Source organism: Eublepharis macularius, chromosome 6, assembly GCF_028583425.1.
Source record: "Eublepharis macularius isolate TG4126 chromosome 6, MPM_Emac_v1.0, whole genome shotgun sequence".
Classification (NCBI taxonomy): Eukaryota; Metazoa; Chordata; class Lepidosauria; order Squamata; family Eublepharidae; genus Eublepharis; species Eublepharis macularius.
In genome coordinates this window covers 92,021,547-92,046,489 of record NC_072795.1, presented here as the reverse complement: position 1 = coordinate 92,046,489, position 24,943 = coordinate 92,021,547, and positions in this window count along the sequence as shown.

Here is a 24,943-nt window from a genome sequence, read left to right as displayed (position 1 = left end):
ACGAGAGTCTTGTCCCTCCCAGGGCCAGCCCAGCCCAGACAAGTCTCATCCTGCATGGGGCTTCCCACAAGGAGTCTGTCTTGTCCTGCATCATTCTAGACAAGGCAGCCCTTATGGATAGGGGCGCAGCCCAAGACCATTGGCTACCTTGACTTTCCTCAGTAGCCTTCATAGCCTTGCTCCTGCTGAGCTCTATAGTTTTAGGTATGACTTTAGGTGAGGTAGGAGGGAAGGCAGCATGGTATAGCCCGATCTCGTCAGATCTCAGAAGCCAGTACTTGAATGGGCGAGCACCAAGGAACACTCTGCAGAGGAAGGCACTGGCAAACCACCTCTACTTCTCACTTGCCTTGACAGCCCTCTTGCTGGGGTCCCCATAAGTTGATTGCAGCTTGATGGTACATACAAATATACACACACATAGGTGAGGTGTGATGTTGCATGCCTATTGTTCTCCTCTGGCTAAGTTCCACTGCATTTCTATGGCACTGAATGGCTCTGTGCAATTGACTCACCTTTCTTCCAGCTAGCTAGCAGAAGCTCTTTACACCATTCTAAGCCTGTAGAGAGTGCAGACCCAGTTGTAAGAAACTTGACACAAATTCTGGGGTGTAAGGCATTTCACCACAACGGCATCAGTCAAGAGCAGCTGTTTGCTGCCTGTAATTCAGTCTAGCTTGGCTACACAAGGTACTCAAGGAGTACCCATGCCCATTCTCCTTGCCCAAGAATACCCAAGAGGCATTGGGGGGATTTGCATACGTGTGAGGGAGTGTACTCTTTCCCCCTTCCTTCCTATCTTATTGGGTGAGAAACTTCCCCCCTACCTTGCTGTGAGCACTCTGAGGCAGTGAAAACAGTGTTACGAATGTGAGCCCTCACCCTCCCCTTCCCCTGCTAGCGAACGCCCTAGCCATTCAAGTTGCTGGGTCTTCTGTGGTTAAATAGCTGGTGCTTGGGTAAGAATGTTTGATCACAGTCAGAGATCCTTAAGAAAAAATATCTTTATTTACTACCTTGCATATCCATTTTCTAGGAGTGGCAAAGCAGAAGAAACTTATATCACAAGTGTTACAGAAAGAAACAAAACAAAGAAGCTAACTAGATTGTAAAAGTCACTGCTTATACCTTGCCATTCTGTTCTGAAGAATGGGCACATGCAAAGCTGGTAGGTTCGTTCCTTTTCTCCCCATTTTCATATCCTTTTGCTTGCACACCTTTCACAGAGTGTGTTAAACCTTTTAATTCTTCCCGTCCCATGTGGGAAGATTTTTCCATGACCTGAGCCTGCTCACGGGGAGGGTGAAATACAAATACGATATAAATAATAAATAAATAAATAATAAATCTTGGTATTGGGTTTGAGTTCTCATATGTGCTGCCCTGTACCATTCCCCCTGATTACATCAAGGTTCATGCCCTAAACTTTTATGGCCCTGATTCAGAACGTCCTTATAGCAATCTATCTTGCTTCTTCATGGCAAGTGAGCAAATGGTCATTTCCATCCTGTCCATAAAGGGAAACCATCTCCTCCTCTCAGCCTGAATCCAAGGGGTTTATTGCTTTGTTTCTAAGAATGAGAATACCTCTCTGGGGCCAGTTTGTTAAACAAGGTGCCCTGCGTTACTTTATCACAACACCAGTGCCCAGTGAGGAAATTGTAATCAAGTTGATATATGCTGTCTTCAGTTCGGTATGTGGATGTTTTCTCCTGGCATGTGTCCCCACAGCACCACCATGTCTTATGCTTGAACCTGGTATCTGCCATGATATCAAGGTTAGGTATCAATATTTTATTTTTTGTTTTATTTATTTCATTTATATCCTGCCTCTGTCCCCAGTGTGGACCCAAATTAGTTTACATTGTTTTCCTCTCCCCATTTTATCCTCACAGCCCTCAGAGGCCAGTCAGGCTGCAAATATGTGACTGGCCCAAGGTCACTCAGCAAGCTCCCATGGTAAACCTGATTCTCCCAGATCCCAGTCTGACACTTTAACCACTACACCAAACTGGCTCTTAAGGGGAAATGATTATGCAGTTCCATATGTAAGTTCTTTTGAAGCTGGGGTGGAGTAGGGGTAAAAGCCACTTGTCTTTGGATAACTATTTCTGCTTAAACTATCAATTCCTTCCCAATACTTTTCTGAACTCAGTGAAAATTCTTCAGATTTGATACTAAGGACTGAGATATGCATGTGTTGGCAGTGTTTTGATATCCTTTTCAGAAGGCAAGGAATTGTGACTACAATTGCTTTGATGTTTTAGACTTAATGACTGGGACATTATTTGGTGTAGGAAAACATTGGCCCAAATGGATGTTTGCATAAATGAGAATACGGTTTTCATATAGTTAAAATTGCCATATCTGACATAGGTGATGCAAATTCAGTTCAGACAATAATTGAAGTATGGATAATGAGATTCCACAGAATAGTCAGTGATCTGCAATGCTGTAAAATGTATTAATTGAATTACTTATTTAGAGGCCATTACATGCATCAGGAAACACATCAGGCCTTGACATGGCACATTTGTCTCATAATAGTTTATGGTTAAAATAAGTGTGTTGATATTGTTACTTCTCTGAGCAATGAGAAGTTCCAGGGACAGCACTTGGCTGGATTGATTCCCTTTGGAGGAGGGAGCAGTATAGCCTTATGGCATTTCTGTAATATTTGCTTGTTTGACAAATGTGCAAGTGGAGCACAGGGGCAAAGCAGAACTCCTGCAGTGCAGCAAATTCCATATACATCAGATCCCCTAAAAGATCCTGCACCCCAAGTTGTTTCCAATAATTCACAGGAGTCAGTCTGCTTCACATTCAAACTGCGCCCCCCCCCCAATACACACACATCTGTCCTTTCCTTTCAAGTTGGAATTGGTTATCTTCTCCTTGGTGTGTGCTTTTTCCAGCAGAGCCACTAGAACATTATCCCCTAACAATTAGAATAATAGCTCAAGATGGGTAGCCATGTTAGTCTGTCTATAGCAGCAGAAAAGAGAAAGAGTCCAGAAGCACCTATAAGACTAACAAAATTTGTGGTACGGTATGAGCTTTCATGAGCCATGGCTCACTTCTTCAGATAATCTTCAGATTAGAATCATTTGATCGGTTAGCAGCAGAAGTAATATACAAAAGATAGCGGTGATAGCCACATTAGAATAAATTTTTGTTTCTGCCATTTTATTACGATAGGACAAAAAGAATTATAAAATACATGCTTGAAAATTACTGTGAAGCATATTTGAAATTTTTTTAGCACAAGCTCCTAAAAGTAAATAAAAATAATAGAAACTACTTCACAGTCACAAGTGGAATCTAAAGGAATCATTATTTTCTTGAAGCAACATTAAGGTGAAGGCACAAAAATGTGTTGAAACAGAATCATCTCTCTTGAATGATAAACTCAGGAGCCACGCAGGAATAACAAGGTCAAATGATTCAGGGTGTACAGCTCATTCATAATGATCTATCCAACACTGAGCAGCCACAGAGCATAATGACTTGAAACCACATAAACATTTAGAGTAGTACGTTGGCAAACTCATAATCAGCGGGACTGAGAGGAGGACATTGACAGCAATGTCTTACTGCCAGAACTGCCCAAGGACCAAATAAATCTTCCTATAGCTATATCCAACTTTCTTTGGGGGACAGTGTTTGGAAACTGGTTGCCGTTGGGCTTGTACCAGAGTGTAATATCTTCACTCTCCTGTAAAAAGGACATATTATCAATTTTAAAGGTGCTAATAGACTGGAGTATCTCTTTGTAGGATTACACTGTCAATTACTGACATTTATTTATTTATTTATTTATTTATTTATTTATTTATTTATTTATTTATTTATTTATTTATTTGTCTGCCTTCCTCACTGAGATTCAAGGCAGATTACACAGTGTAAGAGTAGTACAGTCAGTATCAAGGACAATTTCATAAACAATGCCGTAGGGTAAAAAAACGCAAGTTTACAAAGATGTAACATTAGCAAGAAACGAAAACAGAGTTGAAGAAATGCTGAAACAGAAAATAAGCAATTCTAGGGCTGACATAGGAGCACATATTTAAAGCAACAGATAGTACATAAGGCAACACAGTGGTGAAGTCTATGGGTGAAGTCTATGGTCCTTACCTAACTCATTAGCAGAGCATCTGAGACACCTCCCTACAATACAAAAGCCTTTTTGAATAATTCGGTTTTGCATCCTTTGTGGAAAGCTAGGAGAGTGGGGGCTCTCCTGACCTCCTCAGGCAGGCTGTTCCATAGGGTAGGGGCCACCATAGAGAAAGCACGTGTATGGGCTGCTGTTGATTTTGCCCATGTGCAGAGTGGCATCTGCAGGAGACCTTGTTCAGATTAGCAAAGTTGCCGTGGAGGAACATAGGGAGGGAGGTGGTCCCATAGGTATGTTGGACCAAGGTTGTGAAAAACTTTTTATGTGATAACCATTACCTTGAACTGAGCATGTTACCTGATAGGAGCCAATGGAGTGACTGCAGAATGGAACAACAACAACAACAACAACATTTGACTTATATACCGCCCTTCAGGACAACGCCCACTCAGAGCAGTTTACAAAGTATGCTATTATTATTCCCCACAACAAACACCCTGTGAGGTGGGTGGGGCTGAGAGAGCTCCTGGAAGCTGTGACTCACCCAAGGTCACCCAGCCATTCAAGTAGAGGCAGCAGGAGATGTCTCTAGCTGCCCCCTTCCTTCGCATGCATTCACCAATGAGAGTGACTCACCTTCCCTCCCAGAGGACATCACAGGAGTAACTGCTCACCAATGGGGCCAGGCAGGATTGGGGAAGGGGGTCACCAAATTGGCACAGGTGAGACCTGTTTTTCACCTGCTCTGTGATGTCTTGGGTGGCAGGAGTTAAATAGGTCTGTCTTCAGGTACTAGTTATGCCATGAGTAGTTTGGCAGGAACAGGGCAGGTTGCTCAGGATAGGAAGGGTTAATTGGCAAACATCCTGAGGCATCTCAGAGCCATCCTAGAAGGGATGAATTACACTTGAATGGCAAGTGAATAGACTCACATGTATTCCTCCCTGTTCACTTGCTCTCCACTTGCTGTCCACATGGAGCGCAAGTGAACAGGGAGGAATACATGTGAGTCTGTTCACTTGCCATTCAAGTGTAATTCGTTACTTCTAGTTTGGCCCTCAGTGATGAGGATGTGTTGTCCAGGACAGGCCATAACATGTTGTGCAGCTGAGTGGTGCTGTGAAGGAGTGCCCCATATCTTGAGCAGCATTTATCAAACCTGGTAGGTGCCTTGCGTCCTTTCAGGGAAGGCGGATAAAGCTGGACTTTTCTTCACATGGGAGTGCCAGGCAGGCTATGATAAACAAGGCGGGCAAAACCCTCAGCCAAGTTTGAAGCCAGAGTGGACTTGCCCAGTGGGCAACCAAGGAGGATGTCTAGTGCAACTCACTCTCAAATTATCAGCTTATGTTATAAGTATTGATGAAGATCAGCATGGTCTGGAAAACGGATCTAAATTAGACACGGTTCAGCCCAGTTCATGGTCCACGTGGGACTCACCTTTTTCATGAATTTTGGTCCATTTGGGCCAGTACGTTGGTCCATGGCCCATGAGCCCAGACATCTTGATGCCAATCTATCAATTCCCTAGGCAATGGAGGAGACATCCGCAGACCTTTAGCAGACCTTAAAAACTTAATAGGCAGCTCTGCCTGCTAACCAGAGAGCTCCCATTCTGCCCTAAGCGAGCAAGGAGCAAGAATTAATTCCCTAGGCAACGGCTGGGAAGGCATCTGAAGGCAGTTTAACTGACTATGCAACATATTAGACCTGGGACTCTGTACATGCAAAGCATGTGCTATACTACTGAGCCACAGACCCTCTATAGTTTAGGTGACATTCTCCTCAGGTATTAGGGACTTTGATTCATTTATCCTTTGTGACGAGAAACATCCCCTTCTCCATAGAGGGCAAAGCTGCCTCAATTACAAAGTGCTAAAAGTAAATGTATTGGTGAATTGCAAACTGATTATTTTCTTCGCCTTGGGCACTGTGACTGTCACAGAATTACAAAGCAAGGCAACAAGGATCTAGGCCAGCCATATTGTCCTTCCAGAGTTGCTCTCAACTCTTAATTATGAGTAAAATTCTGAAATCTTCTCTCATCACTATAGTCTATAACATAGTAACTGAATGAACCAGTTAATTTATTTAGCAATTTTCTAGATGTTCTCTGTCTACACAAAATGTGGACTCAAGGCAGTTTATATTCAGAATCCGGGAATAAAATGAACATATAGCACACGAAGCTGCCTTATACTTAATCAGACCATTGGTCTATCAAGGTCAGTATTGTCCACCCTGAGTGGCAGCATCTCTCTAGAGTCTCAGGTGGAGCTCTTTCACCTCACCTACTATGTGATCCTTTCAACTGGCGATACCCAGGGATTGACACTGGGACTTTCGGCATGCAAAGCAGCGTCTATACTATCGAATCATGATGCCTCCCCTAAAGGAACGTATAACAGCAATAAGAAACTATACAGCTCAAACTGGGCCATCAATATCAACCACCATAAAGACTTAACCAAAGGCTCTTCTCAATGAAACATCTTTACATAGCTTACAAAAGGTAAAAAGGCTGAGTAGTATAGACATTACAAATAGGAAAAATAAAAATGGAAATGCACAATTCAACACCAATCTAGGAATTAAACCTGTGGCAGAGATGTTTCCTCGGCTTCTCTTGATAGGCTACTTCATGACTGAAAATACCAAACACTTCCAGTGAGTAGCTAAAATCATCATTTGCATATTCAATCGATAATAGTGTAAATAACCTCATCATTGTACAAAACAAAATATTTACTACAGTCCCTCAATTAGTTTTGCTAATGAATACAGTATCTTAACAATAAACACTATTGTCTTAACTATGGCTGAATCCATTTGACAGATATGCTATACATGGCTGAAATTATTTCCTCCATAAATCTACGATACACAATGAACTTATAATGTCAGCAGAAATTCAGCTAATCCTACAGCACAGGGTAATTTCAAAAGGTAATTGATGTCTTTTTAACCTAGAAATGTCAGGTTGAATTGAGAATAATGGTGCCTGACAAGTCTAAAGTTAAAAGAGAAATTGCAAAATTGATCCACTTTCAGCTCTGAATTTTTAAACTAAGTTAGCATTATACTCTTACCAAAGTATTAGTACATAAATATTTCCCTCTTGGTTTTAAGGCCTATTTCCAGAAAAGGTAGTGAAGGGCATCAGGATTACTGTCTCTGTTACAGCAAATGAGAAAAAATGGTATAAGGCCCTGTTTTGCATGGTGGAGTAACAGGACTACTTTTCAGGCTGCAGGCAGGCTGGTGGTTCCTTCCCCTGCCACCTTCATATTTTAAACTTTGGCCACCACCGAACAGCAAACCTGTTTTGTTTTGTTTTGGAATTGCTTCCGTATGTGAGATGGCTCAGGAGATTAATGTGTTTCACGTCCTTTCTCAACTCTAGATTCCATGTGGTTTGTTGTTTGTTTCCTTTCAGCGCATGAGGAAGGTTTCCATTGCAGCCCCCTCCCCCGCCATCACTGCACTTCCATTATTTCTTATGGATGACTTCTGGGGCGACTGGAATCATTGTTTTTCAACCAAATGTCACCAACATTTCAGTAGAGAGTCTTCTGCCTGTCCTTGAAAGAGCTCCCAAGTTTCAAGTAAATTGGGCAATGTGTTGACTGGATGGTAGTTATTCATCCCTCATGGGCCCAGAGTAGGTTTCTTGAGGAGAGCATGCACCACTGCCTGCTTCAAGATAGGAACAACTTTTCCTTCTCAGAGGGAGACATTTATCAGGAGAGTAATGGTGGGCACGTAACCCCATGACTGTCTCCCTCATAGGATCAGAGCTCCAAGGAGCAGAACATCCAAATGCAAATGGGGTTCACTTTCTTGGTGGAGAGGTATCCATCATCTGGTTGCCACCAGCACCTGTATTGATGGAGCTGCTGCCCCTGCCCCCAGCCATAGACACCCTCCTGGGATGTGGTTGACCTAGCTGTGGATTGCATGAAGCTAGGCTTGTTGCCACATAAGTCTTCATTTTCCTTTCAAGCATGTTGTGACCCGTCAGAGAGGACAAGAGGCATGGCTGTTCCAGCCCCCAGTAATCCTTCTCAACTGCCATTTGAGCCAGCCCCAGGAGTGGCTCCCCAGGCAGCCCATGGGTCAACCCTACTCCTGAGAAAGCAGCACATGGAATAGTTCTCCTGGCCCCAACTGCTGCAGTAACAGGCTCAGCTCCTTACCTGGATGAGGGGAGTTGGTAACACGCAGCAAGCCATCCTCTTCATTTTTGGCAGTTCAATAAAGTCTGTGTCGAACAACTCCCTGTCTGTTTGTTTGCCTGTGCATGACAGTAGCCCCCGCTTCACTTCCCTGTAGGGTTGCCCTTTCACACATCCCAGCAAATGGTCTCTGACTCTGGGATGGTATGGATGGAGTGGCCCTGAAGAGGTTTCAGGTGCCTCTGTGCTTTTGTGTGGCTCTACTGCCAAAAAGAGGTGTCCAGTGGCACCTTGGAGGCACCAGCCTTGCCCAGCTTCCCTCCCCCGCTTTTCATCCCCCCCCCTCCAAATTAACTGCAGGCAGCAGAATGGGACTTGGAGTGTTGCCTGTGTGTGTCTGGCGGTGGGGGGGGCACAATGGAGGATTCTTATTCACTGACAGCACTACAGGAGTCTGATGAGCCAGGCAGGCCACTACATGTGGGGGGGCAAGGTTGATGCCAAGATGGGGGCGATATAGAGCAATGTCCTTGGATTTCTGAGACTCCTCCACCACAAGACACTCTTCCTTTTGCAGTTTGCAGAGGCAGATATGGACTTCATGGATGTTACTAGAGGTGTGCAACCCAAAAAGATTCGGGTTTCCACATGCTGGCCCTGATTAGGAAATCCTGAAGCTTTCTGGATTGGGTCTGATTCGGGTATTTTACCCGAATCAGATTCCCGAAACCCACACCCCTAGATGTTACGCCAGGGATATGACAACTGCCCTGGAGCTGTTCTTCTGGTCCTGGAGGCCATCATTCCACTCTGGAGGCCATCATCACAGCACAGCTCGAGGTCCAACTCACATTTTCCTCTTATCTTTTCAATGCAGTGATATATTTCAATGGAGCCACTACAAGTCAATGACCATTTGAGGCTCCCATCATATCGAATGGGCCTTTCAGCCTGTCCTGTTGTTTCCAATGGGCATTCTTTTAATTCATTTCAGAACTTGTCCCTCACTTTCCTCTAAGGAGGTCCCTCTCTCAGATTTGGGGGCTGATTCTGTGTGCCAGGAGCTGCGAGTGTGACCCTCACTGGGTCTTGTTGCCTTTCTAATCTTTCTTTTCAAGGAAGGGGTACATTTTTCGGAGTGGTGGTATCAAGGGGAGGCAGTGTTTGCAGTCGGGCAGTGCTTTAGCTGCCAACCAGGTCCTTATCAGGAATGGGGGTTGAGCAAGGGGTGGTTGGGCACCCTGTCTGCACCTTCAGTGTAGCTTATTCCCATGGGGCAAAGATCCTCTTTTGGGATGCAGCAAGCTTGATCATGGGGATCTTTCTGCCCTGTACACCCACTCTCTGCAGGGCAGAAGAGTAGCATTGGCAGCTAGCAACAGCAAACATGGCCCAACCTGTGGATTGGCTGCTCTTTTCCCTGCCACTCATGGTGCTGTCAACTGCAGCCAGCCTGCAATGGGTGGGTTGTACTGGCATTGCCGGGACTACTGTGGAGCATTCTCTCCTGGCCATGCCTTGCCAGGCTCAGCCACCAGCACAGCCTTCCTGCTGAATTCCTTAGGGATAGCAAGTACTAAGGAGAATCATGGAATAGGATCCTAACTAGAACAACACTTCCACTGTGATTAACTTAACTACACTGGTTAAATCATAAATTAGTTATAAAACTCATGACTCATATAATTCAATATTATAGTTTCCGTACAGTGGAACATTTCCATACAGTGTCATAATTCAATATTTCAAACATATACCATCAAAGAATCATTAAAAATAAAGCAAGTAGGTGCCAAATGTACCCTCAAAGAATCTTCATACAGACTTATAAACAGGTGGTACATCAAAAATGCAACCTATCAGGATACAATTCTTGAAGTGCACAGTGTTCCAGTACAGTATACATTTCTTAAAGTGCACAGTGCTCCTAATTGCTGTTTTCAAATAGTTATACAGTCATTTATAGTGGGAAAGCCCAAAATAAGTCATGCCGAAGTTGGATTCTTTTTGTTGCAGGGCCAACAGGAAGCATTTGTTGGCCCTGCAATAAGAATTCAAGTTATACTGTACTGGAGCACTGTGCACTTAAAGAATTGTATGCCATTGTATTACAGATCATGAGATGGGGGGTGGCAACTTACTTAAGACCATCCAGTAATATATTAGTAGCAGAAGGAAGATTTGAACTAGGAACTTTTTTGATCAAATTTGCCACTGTTTTCCTTGTTCCTCATTTTTTATTTCCTATAAAACTGGAGCCATTTTCTTTTATGAACCTAAAACAAAAATGTGTAATACATTTAACTTACAAACTTTGGATTTTTAACTAGATTTCTATCTTTTTGTTTTATACTACAGACACTTGCAATCACAACTGAGCTAGCATGCCAGTAGCAGCATGACTCCCCAAAAATTTCTCTGTGGATTGCACTAATTCAGCACTTCTTCCTGCTGCTCAGTAAAATGCTTAGGATGTATTTAATGTCGAGATGGAGATCTGATGTCACCCTTTTGTTCTTCCCTTTGTACCCCTCCTCCTACTTTATAAGATCACTGACAAGGAAACTAAAGTTCAATTAACGTAGTTCTGTGTAGAAAGCCTCCCACAAGAGTATTTTGGAAATGGCTACTGAAACTACTAGGGAGATGGAGCTGGTAGTACTGATTAGGCATGGGCATGAATGGGGAAAAAACCCGAACACCCTGTTCGTCGTTTGTTGCCATCCATGAACAATGAACAACGAACATGGACGAACATGAACTGTTCCCGGACATGTTAGTTGTTTGTTGTTCGTGGGGGCCAGAACCCCACCCCACCCCTCCCCATCCCACTTAGCCCCCCTCCCCTCAAACCCACTTACATGGCCCTTTAAAGACCCCTTTAAACTATCAGCTTGCAGACCACATTATCACAGTCATGGTGAGTAAAAAGAACCTTCATATTCATAGGCACCAAACGTCTGAAACTCGATGCCAGGAAACATCATGGGAGGGCTTTGACCTCTGTGCGCTATGCTCTGTTTGTTGCCCCCCTCCCAGGGCAACTGGTTGACCACTGTATAAAACAGAATGCCTGACTAGGTGGGAAATTGTTCTGATCCAGCAGAGTTCTTCTTATGTTCTCCTTACTTCTACTTGGTCCACTGTGAGGTTTCAAGGCCAGAGAAGTGACTTCACTGCCATAAGATTTCCAATTGCAAAGTGCTATCCCTGTATCCACTTTGGTTTTGACCCAGCATTTTCTTTTTTCAGTACACTGATTAAAGGAATACTATAGGAGAAATTCATGTTATCCCTTTTCTTGGTACAGGCAAAATAGGAACCCAGGAGAAAGATTACATTTAAGGATAAGAAGCAGCACCTGAAGCACTGCACACATGGCTGATTTGTGCCTCATCAGTACAAAACTGGAACTGCAAGTCTTGCAGCTGAAATTAATGGAGTTGTCCTTGAATCCTGTTAAAAGTCTGAATCTTGAAGTCCATAACTTTTGTTTTGGTTCAAATGTAAGGATTTAAGAAGTATAACTGATGCAGCAGTAATCCACTGCAGAAATCGCTTTCTATGTATATGAATGAGAGAGAGAATGAGAAAATGGGAATTGACTTTTTTGACCTTTTTAATTAGAACCTTGTAAGGAATCTGGTTCAACAATGGCCCACAATAAATAACACCATGAACTAAAACAGATCAGAGATTTTGTTTCCCAACCTGAAAATATTTAAGGCAGTCATCAAGAATGGCTGCGTGATTGTGTGCTCTGGGGCAATTTGTTAAGTACCTTTTTGTTGTTCTTTTAAAAACACAGCTGTCATAGTAGTTTACTGCAAGAAACGGAAGGCGTGCACATAATTTCCCCAAAACCACAGTGCTAGCATGTGTTCTGTTTTGTTCTCAGCCAGCTTTGTTCTTGCCTGAAGGTGCTTTCCTCTGCTCCATCATTTTCTTTTAAAATGAAAGGAAGGGAGAACAAGCAGTATTCAGCAATAGGTAAATTACCGCATTATAGGTAGCTGCTTGGTTCTGCCTTCTCAATTGTCCTTATCTCGGAAGTAAAACACCATGGAGCATATTGATTTATTACTTTTACAGCATAGACACAGGCTGAAGCCCTATCTCTAGCTATTAAAAACATTATCTCTTAATGAACCCCTTGCAAACAATTTAAATAGTTCAGGTTTAAAGGAGTTTGTGTCAAAAAGCTAAGGCTGGATTAGGTTTTCTTTCCCATTGTATATAAGGTTTTGTGGGTTCTTTCAAAAACCTCCTATATTATATTATATTATATTATATTATATTATATTATATTATATTATATTATATTATATTATATTATATTATATTATATTATATTATATCAGAAGCTAAGCAAGGTTGGCCTGGGTTAGTCATTGGATGGGAGACCTCCAACAAAAACCAGGGTTGCAGAGGCAGGTGATTGCAAACCACCTCTGATAGTCTCTTGCAATGAAAACCCCACCAGGGGTCGCCATAAGCCAGCTGTGACTTGAGGGCACCACACACATTATATTATATTATATTATATTATATTATATTATATTATATTATATTATATTATATTATATTATATTATATTATATTATATTATATTTGAGAGAGATTTTTCTTTATGTAATAAAGAATACATCCAAAAGAACTTCTTTTGAATATGATAGAAATTAGTGTTAGAGCTACTTGGAACACATGCACTGCAACAGCTTCACTAGATTAGTTCATCTAGCCCAGCTCTATTGGACTCTGGCTACCCATGGCACAGACATTAACCAAATGAACTGTCCAGAAATTTAAATAGGTGCCATTTTAGGAAGTTCTTGTTACTACAAACAATATTTTAAAACATGAATGGTAAGAGCTCTTACTTTTTTCTAAAGGAAACCTGAAAGTTGTATTACGATTAATGCATTTAATGATGCAATCATTAAATGTATATGAGATGGATGACATAACTAGTGAACATGACATCTGTATTCACATGGAGTAGCAGAAACGTTCTTGAGAAAGCAGTGGGAAACAAGGCAACAACAAGCCAGGCCCCTTGTCGGATGGTGTCTGGAATGATGAATTTCTCCTGTAAAAAACTAATTACTCGACTGATTAATAGAATTATATATACTTAAGGATTATAATACTGGTGATCCTCTTATGACTATGTATTTGGAAGGGTGTTGTTACTTGACTTGCATATGAATAGGCATTGACAAATGGCTATATATTCTATTGGTTTAAAAGGTTGAACTAAGAGTAAAGAGTGCAGGCAGTTAGATTGTTACAGTGGTATTTTTCTTTTTTTCACTAGAGTGTTTTGGCCATAACTCTCCCTCTTTGTTGTGTATTGAGATTAACAGTAGGAATAAGGGGGAAATGTGTGAAAGGAGTGGCAGGTCACTGGTTCTAGCCTTGGCCCAGAAATAAATGCATTCAGAACAGCCCCGAAGTAAAAATTTTAAGGGAAGGCTCCTTATGCTTTCCCTCAGAAAGTATAACACATTTGAAAAACACTTTCCTAATTCCCTGTCCCCCTCATCATACTTTGTCATGTTGATATAAACACACAGAATCATATTAAACTTATCATGATACACTCCACCATGTAAGTGCCCATTTTAAATGCAGTGAAGCTAGGGTTCCCAACACTGCCTCAGCAAATGCCAGGATATGTTGGGGGCAGTGTTCACAGAGAGCAGAGTTTGGGGAGGATGTGATGTCACTTTATCACAGAGACTAGAAAAAATTCCTACATAATCACCATGTGGAGATCATTTTTTTCTCTCTCTACTCAGTTCCTCAAAGATGGCAAATTGAGGCTGGATGCTAGCAATTCCTCATCCCAGGTGGATAAATGGGAGGGCCAGGTAAAGCATATACATGACTTGGAATAAATAATTCGTTTTCATATGGAGACACCCACATAATTCTACAAAAAAGTTTTTTAAAAATCTTATAAATCTTAGAAATGTTTCTATTAGCTATTTGAGTTTTTTAAATCATTTTTATACCGTACCATATTTTAAAGATTATACGATCAAATTAGATGGTAACAGATTACACCTCAATCTAGTCTGGAAACAAGTTGGGATAATTTTATTAATTTCCCAGATTACCACACATCAAACTGGCCTGGAAAGTATATCAAGGTAGCTGTGCCTGGCAATCAGGGAGCACGTCAGGGGTGACTATATGGCAGGGTTGCATTGTTGTCTGCTCCAAGACATCAGGGCAGATGGCAACAGACAGTGAGGGAAGCCGGCGTGAGTGATCCATGCTGCATGTGTTTTTCATAGAGTGACTAGAACCACTCCCCTCCGTCCGAACCAGGCCCCTTTTAATGCTGGAATCTGGACCTGATTTCAATGTAGATTGTGTTTTTGGTTTAAAGTAAAGGAGAGTCCGGAGAAGGCATTATCATCCAGCTGCAATCTTACCTCAATTCCCACTGAAATCATGGGAACTGTCAGGTAAGATTCAAGTCCATTATTACCTTGATGACCAAGATTTTCAGGGTATAAGCTTTTGAGAGTCAAAGTTCCCTTCCTCAGATCAGAGAGCTTTTGCCTTCCAAAGCTTAAGGACCAAATCTTGTCGGTCCTTAAGATGCCACTGAACTCGAATCTTGCTGTTCTACTGCAGACCAACATGGTTACCTACCTGAAACTATCTGTTGGCTAAATAAATGTGATTAAGGTCAAGCATTTTAAATCTAAATGTCACTCTTTAGTTGTTTTTGTTTGGTCTGTTTTTCAAGGGGCTCACATCAGGTCCTCTTTACCTACAAAGGCTTTTGGAAGAATCTTGCAAACTGTTCAGCAGTGTATCCAAAATATTAGAAATGAGGATGGTTATCAATGTTTGCTACAAACATTTAATGGATCCTAGAGATCCAATTCAGATCCTTGCTGGCCATGAAACATATTTGGTAAACTTGAGTTAATTGCCCTCTCTTAACTTTAATCTACTTCACAGGGTTGTTAGGCCAAATGGAGAAAGGAAGAGTTATGTATGCCACACTAAACTCCTTGACAGAAAGGCAGGAGGACGGGATGAAAATGTATGAAATTAGTGGATCAATAATAATGTAATGCCATAAAAGTTAGTAAGACTTTTGGTGCATATGAGTGGACTGTGATTGCTCATTTGGAACGGATCCTCTTTCAAACCACTTTCAGACCAGTGACGAAAACCATGAAAAGGATTTTGGACTTTTTTTGCTGAGGCTACAAGGAAGCGTCAAGCAAATGAAGGCAGTTCATCAACATCAATCAACCCAGCTGCAATTTCAATTTCCAGTACTTCAGGTTTGGAACTTCAAAGTGCAACAGGTGACTCAGGGAGTTCCACTTTGGTCTCTGAAGTTAGTGAAAACTTTTGGCCCAGTTGTTGGACTGTAGAGCAGAAGAATGATTTTGTAAAAAAAACAACATGATTGGTTACTTTTTCATGATGGCAAGTTAGGTTGCTCAGTGTGCAAAGGGTGCAGAGAAGAATGTGGGCATGCGACTTTCTAAAGAATGGGTGAATTGTAAGATAATATCTTATGGCGAAACTAGGAAACAGCAACTAATGTCTTTGAGGGAAAAGATTTTTGACCATAGAGAAAGTGCAGGTCATAAAGCTGCACTTAAGATAAATGAAGAAGGAAAAAAATAAAGGCTCGAAACAGTATTTCTGATGTCACTAGCTCAAGTGAAGGAAATTACCAATAAGATATTCCATACTGCATATAAGGTGGCTAAAAAGAACCAGTCTTTTAATGATTTTGAAGCTGAAATTGATTTACAAGAATTAAATGGTGTTGATATGGGGAGAATTTTGCACTCAACTAATGCCTGTATCAATATCATAAATCACATTGGCAGTGAAATTAGAACCACATTGATGAGAAAGATTACTGATTCAAAGAGTAAAATCTCACTGATACTCGATGAATCTACAACTGTGAGTCAGAAATCTGTACTGATAGTATATATTCGCACCTACATTGAGGAAATAGACATGGAAAAGACTGTAAATCTCTTCATTGGTTTGATAGAGCTGGAAGACGTAACAGCAAATGGTGTATACCAAAGTTTGATGTCTCATAGTGAGTCACTAGGATTCAATGAAGAATTCTTACAGGAAAATCTAGTTTCATTGACATGTGATGGTGCTGCAGTGATGCTGGGATCCCATGGAAGAGTTTCAAAACTTTTCAAAGACAGATTCTCTGCCATTGTTGTATGGTATTGTGATAGCCATAGGCTGGAGTTATCAGTACATGATGTTGTCAAAGAAGTTTCTGGCATCAATAGATTTAAGAGTTTTTTAGGCAAATTATATGTCATGTATCATTCATCTCCAAAAAATGCAAGGCAGTTCAAGTCATGTGCCGCTATGTTGGAGATTTTAAAATTGGAAGGATTCTGTCTACAAGATGGGTTGCATCTAGTTACAGAACGGTTTTGGCTATTTGGCAGGATTATGAAGCCCTAGTGCTTCATTTTGAAAAAGGTAGATCAGAAGACAGTTGAGACAGAAAGAAGAGCGCATATGAAGGTCTTCATAGAAAGATCACATTGGTTGAATTTATTATGGATCTCAGATTGATTTGTGATGCTTTGGAAGAACTGTCAGAGTTGAGTTTAGATTTGCAGGGGAGAAATATTGATCTTTACAAAGCCCACTGCAAGACTGAGTGTCTTGTTGACATATGTGGGAAGAGAGGCAGCGTTCCAGGTCCTTATTATAAGGAAGCACTCAAGTCAACAGAAGACCTGCAATTTAAGCATGTCCCACTGCACAGAAAAAATAGAGTCGATGATCCACCAATCTCCCCAATTGCATTCTATGAACAATTTAAAATTTCTCTTCAGAAAAGACTGCTTTCAAAGGAAGCCACAGAACTGTCAAGGTGTGGAAGAGTTCTGGATTCTAAGAACTGGCCAGCAAAACCAAGGGACAACGTTCTCTATGGGGAAGAAGAAACAAGCACGCTGGCAAGAAGATTTCAGCTCAATGAAAGAGAAGCCATTCGAGCCTTCAAAGAACATCTAAAAGTCAAAGAAGAGATGTCCAAGGAGTTGTCTCAGATTTGGCGCACTCTCAACACAGTAGCTATTTCCTCCAGTGGGTGTGAAAGGGGATTTTCCCAAATGAACCTGATTGTCACTCCAAAAAGGTCCTCCTTGTCAGTCGAAACCATAACATCTTTATTGTTTATAAGAATTGTTGGACTTCCCTTGACAGTGTTTGATCCAACAAAGTATGTTAAAACATGGTCACTTCAAGGTCATCTTTCAGTGGTAGACACCGAAAGCAAGACCCGAAAAAGAACTGAAGAAGTTGGTGACATGTCTAAAGTTTGAAAACTGCTTTAAAGTTGATGTAAGTCCATAGCGTGTGAAAATAATATCTTTTCAAAGAATCTTGTGCATTTCTCCCGCATTTCCCTCTTGAGCGTTCCATCACCTCTTTTCCCAGGAAAAAAGCCCTGGTTGCACTTATGACTTTAGTTAAAGAAAAGAAAAATAGTTGTATTGCACTAATTGTTAAAATATTTGGGGAAAAGTTTCCCACCACCCTTAACTTACATGTTTGTGAAAGTTTGCTTCCTAAATTGGCCCCATAAAAGCCATACAAAAGAGGTTACACCAGCAGGAAACCTCCTGCCATAGCAGGAGGTCTGGCTTCCCTAGCTGTGATATTTTTGTAACACAGTGTGCATTGCTGCCCTAGGCTTCACATTTTCCTCCTCATACAACACACACAAACTTTGGTGAATTTATCAGAGGCAAGATAGGAGAAATCAATTCACACTGTGAAATTCATAATATGGTTCGAGGCCTTTTTGCACATTTTGAGGCCATTTTGCACATTTGTAGGACATGATGGCAAGACCCCAGGGGCCTATTCCCCTACATCCAAATCTCCAGAGGCATGGTACAGGCCACAAAGCTTTCAAGGGGGAGAGCAGCACTGTGCACTTGAACATACACTTTAGTCTCGAATTCTATAATCCACTGCCAGCCAGGTGCTCTAGTCGTACAGTTTTGCCAAGTTCTTCTGAATTCAACCATGTAGCACTGGAGAGTTGGATGAGGCAGGGAATTACAGAGACAGAAAAGCATGCTCCTTGCAAACAGGATTTTAAAAGAAAGAAATTCTCTCCCACACAGATCTTTTTGTGGTCACTGCTCACTTCCAATTATGTTGTACCATCGTCTAATATCTGTTGTCAGCCAGAAACAAAGAGCACTTGTGAAAAAAACATGTTCTAAGAAGTGAAATTGTTTCTTTCTGGTACTACAATGGCCTACAGAAAAAGAAAACATTCCTGCTGAAGTTACATAATTATGTGTTAGATAACCCTGTCAGGATCCCAGAGGAGGCCTCGCAATGCTGCTTTATTCCCATTAAAGATCTATGCCCTCCTGTCAGTTACCTGCCAACTTGAGGTTGCACTGCTCTGGGGATGTACCTTTGCTGAACTAAAAGTAAGCCAATATTTGTACTGAAACTCCTTTCTAAATAACAGCCTATACACAGCAGGAACAGAAGAAGTAAAATCCCTTTTGCAAAATGCAGCTCAATATCTAGCTGGACAATCGAGTTAGAGAATCTGCTATTTGTGATCTGCAAAGGGATCTTCAATTTCTATTTGACAAGAGGCAAGCTATTATCACTGATAATTCTGAACACCACATCAAATGGAGGGTCAGTTTAAGTCAGATTTTCAAGGTTCTAATCCTTCAGGGGCCTAGAAGATGAGGCACAGGCATGTCATAAAATCCTAAATTATATCATTTTTCTTGACAAATTCTGGATAAAACATTCTTGAGAAGAAAAGATCTGGCAGTTTGCAAGTTTAGATGAATTCACATCCAAACAATGTAGCTGCCACTTTTTACCCTAGTAAATGATGGACAGTCTAGCCATTCAGTGGTCAGAACAAAAGCTTATTGAAACAAGAGCTTATTGAAACCCCAGTGTGATAATGAGTAGCAGAATGCATAGTTTTAATTATTAAATACAGAGTTGGGAAATCAGTTTTTATTTATTTGTTTTTAAACATTTATACTGTTTTTCTCCACAAAATGCATACTCAGAAATAACTCACTGATAAGTAGTGGTTATTATAGTCTTAGATCTAGTCTAAAAATTATACTTACCATTTTCCTGGTTGGTGAGATGATATGGCATGAATACTTGCCATGTGTGATGATCATTGCAGTACATTGCACTGCATTGTGTAGTGCATAGTATTTTTTAACAGAAACTCTTCTATCGTGATGTGTTCTCTCTCCCCCATTTTGGAGTTCTGCAGGTTTCACTTCACTTGAGTCATAAGGTTGCCAACCTCCAGGTGGACCCAGAGTGCTCCCAGAGTTACAACTGATTTCTAGATGACAGAGATCAGTTCCCCAGGAGGAAAAGGCTGCTTTGGAGGCTGGAGGCTGTCATTATACCCTGATGAGTTCCCTCTACCTCACCAACCCCTACCTTTGCCAGACTCTATCCCCAAATTTCCTGGCATTTCCCAAACCAGAGTTGGCATCCCTAGTCATTGCTAACTTGAAAATTGTGGAAACTGTCCCAAGTCAGTTCTATGAAGGAGAATGATAAATAAACAGAAAGCTAGACTGTCTCCATTCTTTCAGAGTGTTTGGAATCAGAACTTAATGTCCAGTAAGATTGGGGGTGCCAGTTGCCTGCTTGTAGGCCTCCTGCTGGTTATATCCTCCTTCCCTTGCTCCTTGGAGTGGGCGGAGAATGGCCTGGGGCTAGAAATGATGTCTAACAACGCATGACACCACATTTGTCAAAAAACCTAGATGTGATGTCAGTGCTCCACTCAACATACTGGCCATCCCCCAAAACTCCATGGTTATTATAGTTTTAGGTCTAGCCTAAAGTTACCACATTCCTGGTTGGTGACATATATGGTATGGGTACTTGCCATGTGTGAGGATTACTGAAGTGTTGCATGATTCACTGATGTAACATTAGAGGATTTGGGTGGCTGTGATGTCATGTGTCTCCAGACATCATTTCTGTCCATCACCCCACCCCAAAAGCTCTCAGAGATGCCTGCTGGCAACCTGGCATCCTTAAATCAGATACACAATGTCACTGAAAGGCACATTCCCCATGAACATGGCACACATGTTCAAAATGCCTTGGGCTAAAAACATCATCACAGAATTCTTTAGACTGATTCCTGAGATGGCAAGCAAATGACTCAATGTGCTAGATACATTTAGTAAGCTTTATAAGTGAAAAAATATATCACATGAAAACAGAAAACACCACCTGGTAAGTTTAATGTTTAGCCCAGCCCTTTCTGTAATGGGTGTTGTCCTCCTTTTTCTCACAAGAACCAGGATTACACACTGTCCATTTTCTCTATGGACCAGTGCACAAAGCAAGGGCTCCTGGAAAGAGACTCAGATTGACAATCATCATTTATTTGAAGATATGCAAGTTATTTGTGGGAATTTTGTTTCTGAGATGTATTTCAAAGTACCAAGAGATTCCAACCATAGTATATATCCTATTTATTATACTTATCACTGAAATATAAACAATCTATAAAACTATGAAAGGCTTCTAACTCTAAGTTAATATGAATTACTTAGAAGTTACAGCCTAAAATTGTGAGTGCTTTAAATAGCTGTAGCCATTTTGCTTTCATTCTCATTATATTTATACCCAGCCACATGATCCAACATGTCCAAAGTATATTTCCACTTCCCTATCATGTCAGAAAACAATATCATTATCCATCACAATGTGGAAGTGACGGGTCATGCCGGGAGCTGATTCACTAAAAACCAGCCCCACTTGGGGGGACAATTTTTAATGAATCTACCCCTGGTGGATCCATTGCTTCTATATCATGCTGGAAAATGATGTCATTTTTTGACATGACAAGTGAGTGCGAGTTTAAGTACCCACCACCTTTACACCCTTTGTCCCCTGGGAACTGGCAACCCTACTGGGCCTGTTTAGCAAAAATGTCCCTGGATTAATATATGGTCAATATAGCTGGTGTGGTGTAGTGAACTGAGTGTTGGACTAGGATCCTGGGAGTACAGGTTCAAATCCTTACTCTACCAAGGAGTGTTTTCTGGGTGACCTTGGGTCAGTCACATTCTTTCATGGGGTTGTTATTGTTGTGAGAAAATGAGGGAGGGTGAATGGTGATTTAATAATGTTTCCCACTGGGGAGAAAAGTACAATATAAATAAATAAATGCAAGCACTAGTGTTATATTATTTTCCTGACTAGTTAACAGCCTCAAGATTTTGTGAGATAAGAACAAAGCTACATGATTCCTTCTCACCTGGATAGTCCAACCAATTGTTTATTTAGTTAAGTGGGTAGCCATGTTGGTCTGCAGTAGAACAGCTGGATTTGAGTCCAGCGGCACCTTAAGGACCAACAAGATTTTCAAAGTGTAAGCTTTTGAGAAATAGAGCTCCCTTCTTCAGACACTGGATTAAAATCCTGCTGTTCAATTGTTTATTGTTGTCTTTCAATGAAAACAAGATTCTTAGCCTCAAAATAAGGAGCATCCATGATGGCTTAGGATGAATCAAAGTAAAAAAAGGGGAAGAAAATCACCTGCAAAGTTGTACTTCTGGAGAAAAAAACCCTTTCAATGGCTTCAAGAATTTTAAAAATAGTGATTCAGAATGAAGACGTTTTTGCTAGGCATTGAAATTTTAATGTACACAGTCTCTAGTTTAAAAATCAGTGTAGAAATTATGCTTTAAGGTCCTTTATATGGGACATGTTGATCAACGAACCTCTGTAAGTATTTTTGTCAATGTGGCTACGGCAGCAAGGAGCCCTGGCTTCCCTATGCACTCCCTTCACATATTTACATAGCCTGCCAACTCCAGGTTAGGAAATTCCTGGAGATTTGATATATTGTTTGGGGAGGGGGGGAGCTCAGCAGGGATGTGTCGCTCTACAATTTCTCTGCCCAAGCTGCCATTGCCTTCAGGGGATGTGATCTCTGTAGCCTACAGATACTTTGCAATTTCAAGAGAATACCGGGTCCAATCTAGAGGATAACAACCCTCATCTGCAAACAGGCCTTTGTTGAGTGCGCCGTGGACAGTTAAGGCTGCAGCATATTAAGTTACAAGGAAGATAATCCTCTGTTGGGCTTCATTGAACTGAGCTAACGTGCCTCCATTTTTATGGGGCAAGTTGGCATATACTGACTTCAAGTTCCAAATATGCTTTGGTGAGCGCCAGCCTTGTCTTGCTCTGCTTTATGTCCTAATACTGCCAGTTCTAAATCAGCTTATGCAGCCAGGTTATATAGCCAAGTTTCCTATAGATATATAAAGTCTTTTGTGAGTGTTTTCCAGCTGTTCTCCCTCAGTCCCATGCTGCACCTTCAGCCAAGAAGGTGGAAGGGAATTGACTCAAGCTATTGTCTTTTTGCTATGGATGGCCTCTAAACACCTAAGATATAATTTATCTCCTATAATATCAGGTGAAAACATGAAGCTAGAGATCCATGCTGCTTTTTTATTGCCTTGCTGTAATTCTACATCTATATGTGTCTGTGCATGTGCATGTGCATGCATTTGTGTGTGTGAATAATATAATTTCTTGGCTGAGGAAACTTGTGTATTTTGACCTGGGGGGATTGTTACTAAACTTGCATTACCCGCCAGTAGTATCTGTGTCTATTGGGCAGGTTGCAAGTTCTTCAAGGGAGTTGGGTAGTTAGAGAGGGGAAGATAGAGTGGAAGAATTCCCCAAAGAACCACAAGTATTTTAAAATGTAAAAAGGGTAATAGGCAAAGCATTGCTGACTTGAAAATAAAAATCTTACCAATTCCCACCAGTTTTAACATGTGAAGCAATATGAGCACAAAAAAAGGTAGTGATTCTTCAGAGAATTCTTGTTCTCTCTCTCTCTCTCTCTCTCTCTCTCTCTCTCTCTGTGTGTGTGTGTGTGTGTAAATTTCCTATAGCAAGAATATTATATCTGAAAAAATGCAAGAGTTGTTATGCTTCTTAATGGAACTGAAATTTCCTTATGCTGAAGAGGTGGCTGTTATTTGAAGGATACATTTACACTGAGTGATACTTTAGCAACAGGAAAAACATGTTATACTCAAATGTATCTGTGAAAGCAGTCTTAAGCGGGCTTGCATCACTACATTTCAGGTAGTTGGAGCAAAGCCTGGGAAGGTAATAGGTCTCTTTCAAAATTGGTAGGAGAATGTCATATGCATATTTGCAATCAAGAGAATGCTTTTTCCACTCACTGAAACCAATGATTTTCATGTGTTCACATAAGGGCAATCCAAATGGATCTTTGGCAAGCAATGGTTACAGCTAGAGGTGGCCATGGACTGACAAACGGACCAAAATTTGACACAGACTGGCCCGACACAGCATTCGCAAAAAGGTGGGTCATGGGATGCATGTTTTTCATGGACCTGATAACTTTTGGGCTGGTCCTTCGGTCCATGAAACCAGACATCCTGGTGCCGAGCAATCAATTCCCTAGGCAACATAGGGGAGTCGTCTTCAGACCTTCTGCTGCCTTTGGAACACACCAATCTTAGCCCTGAAAACTTTGATAGGCAGCTCTGGCTGCCAACCAGAGAACTTCCATTATTCTCTGAAAGCAAGAAGTATATATAATACCCAGCACTGAGCCGCAATGTCACTTGCCAGCTGGTTACCAAGTGAGGAACTGCTTGTGGGAGTTTTTTGGATTGCATAAGAGGGAGGCTTAGGGCTTGTGCTGCAGCAAGGCTCTGGGAGCAAGCTTATTGGGTTTCCTCAGCTGAGGGCTCACTCTTCTGTTTAATATTTTTAATTTCAATTCTTATTTGCTTGTGGGGTGATAGGCTAGCCTAGGGCTCTGCCTCAACCCTGTCTCAGTGCTGCAGTAAGGCTCTGAGTGCAAGCTTATTGGACTCCTTGAGGACTCACTATTCTGTTTCATTTTTTTCTTTCAATTCTTATTTGATTGTGGAGTGGTGGTCTAGCCTAGGGCTCTGCCTCAACCCAGTCTCAGGGCTGCAGTCAGGCTCTGGGACCAAGTTTATTGGGCTCCTTGAGGGCTCGCTCGTCTGTCTCATCCCCCCCTTTTAATTCTTATCTGATTGTGGGATGTTGGGCTAGCCTAGGGCTCTGCCAATTGCTGCAAGCCAATGCAAGTCAATTGGTGTTTGCAGCTCCTATTCTATCTACTGGAAGTTTCCTGTAGGTGGCTACTTTGGGGGTCTGTAACTCAGACCGAAATGCAATCTTGGCCAAACTTGACCAGATCATCAATGTACCACTTGAAATATATACTTTCGTGATGGAAAGGATTTCAGGAGAGTGTGTCCACCAAGGTTAGCACCGGTTGGGCACTTCCCCTGTGGCCACTGCAATGTATGCCCTCTGTCAGTGAGCACTGACACGGTTAAACTTCCGGTGACCAAAAAGAACCTGTTTACAAGGGATTTCTCCACATGTATAACACCATTTGTGATCTATGTTATTGCATGTCCATGTGGGTTACTGTATGTAGGTAGTACGACCAGACCAGTCAAGCTCCGCATTCAAGAACATTTGTTAAAGGTTAGGAATAGAGTCACAGAGGCACCGCTTACACAGCATTTCATCCAGTTCC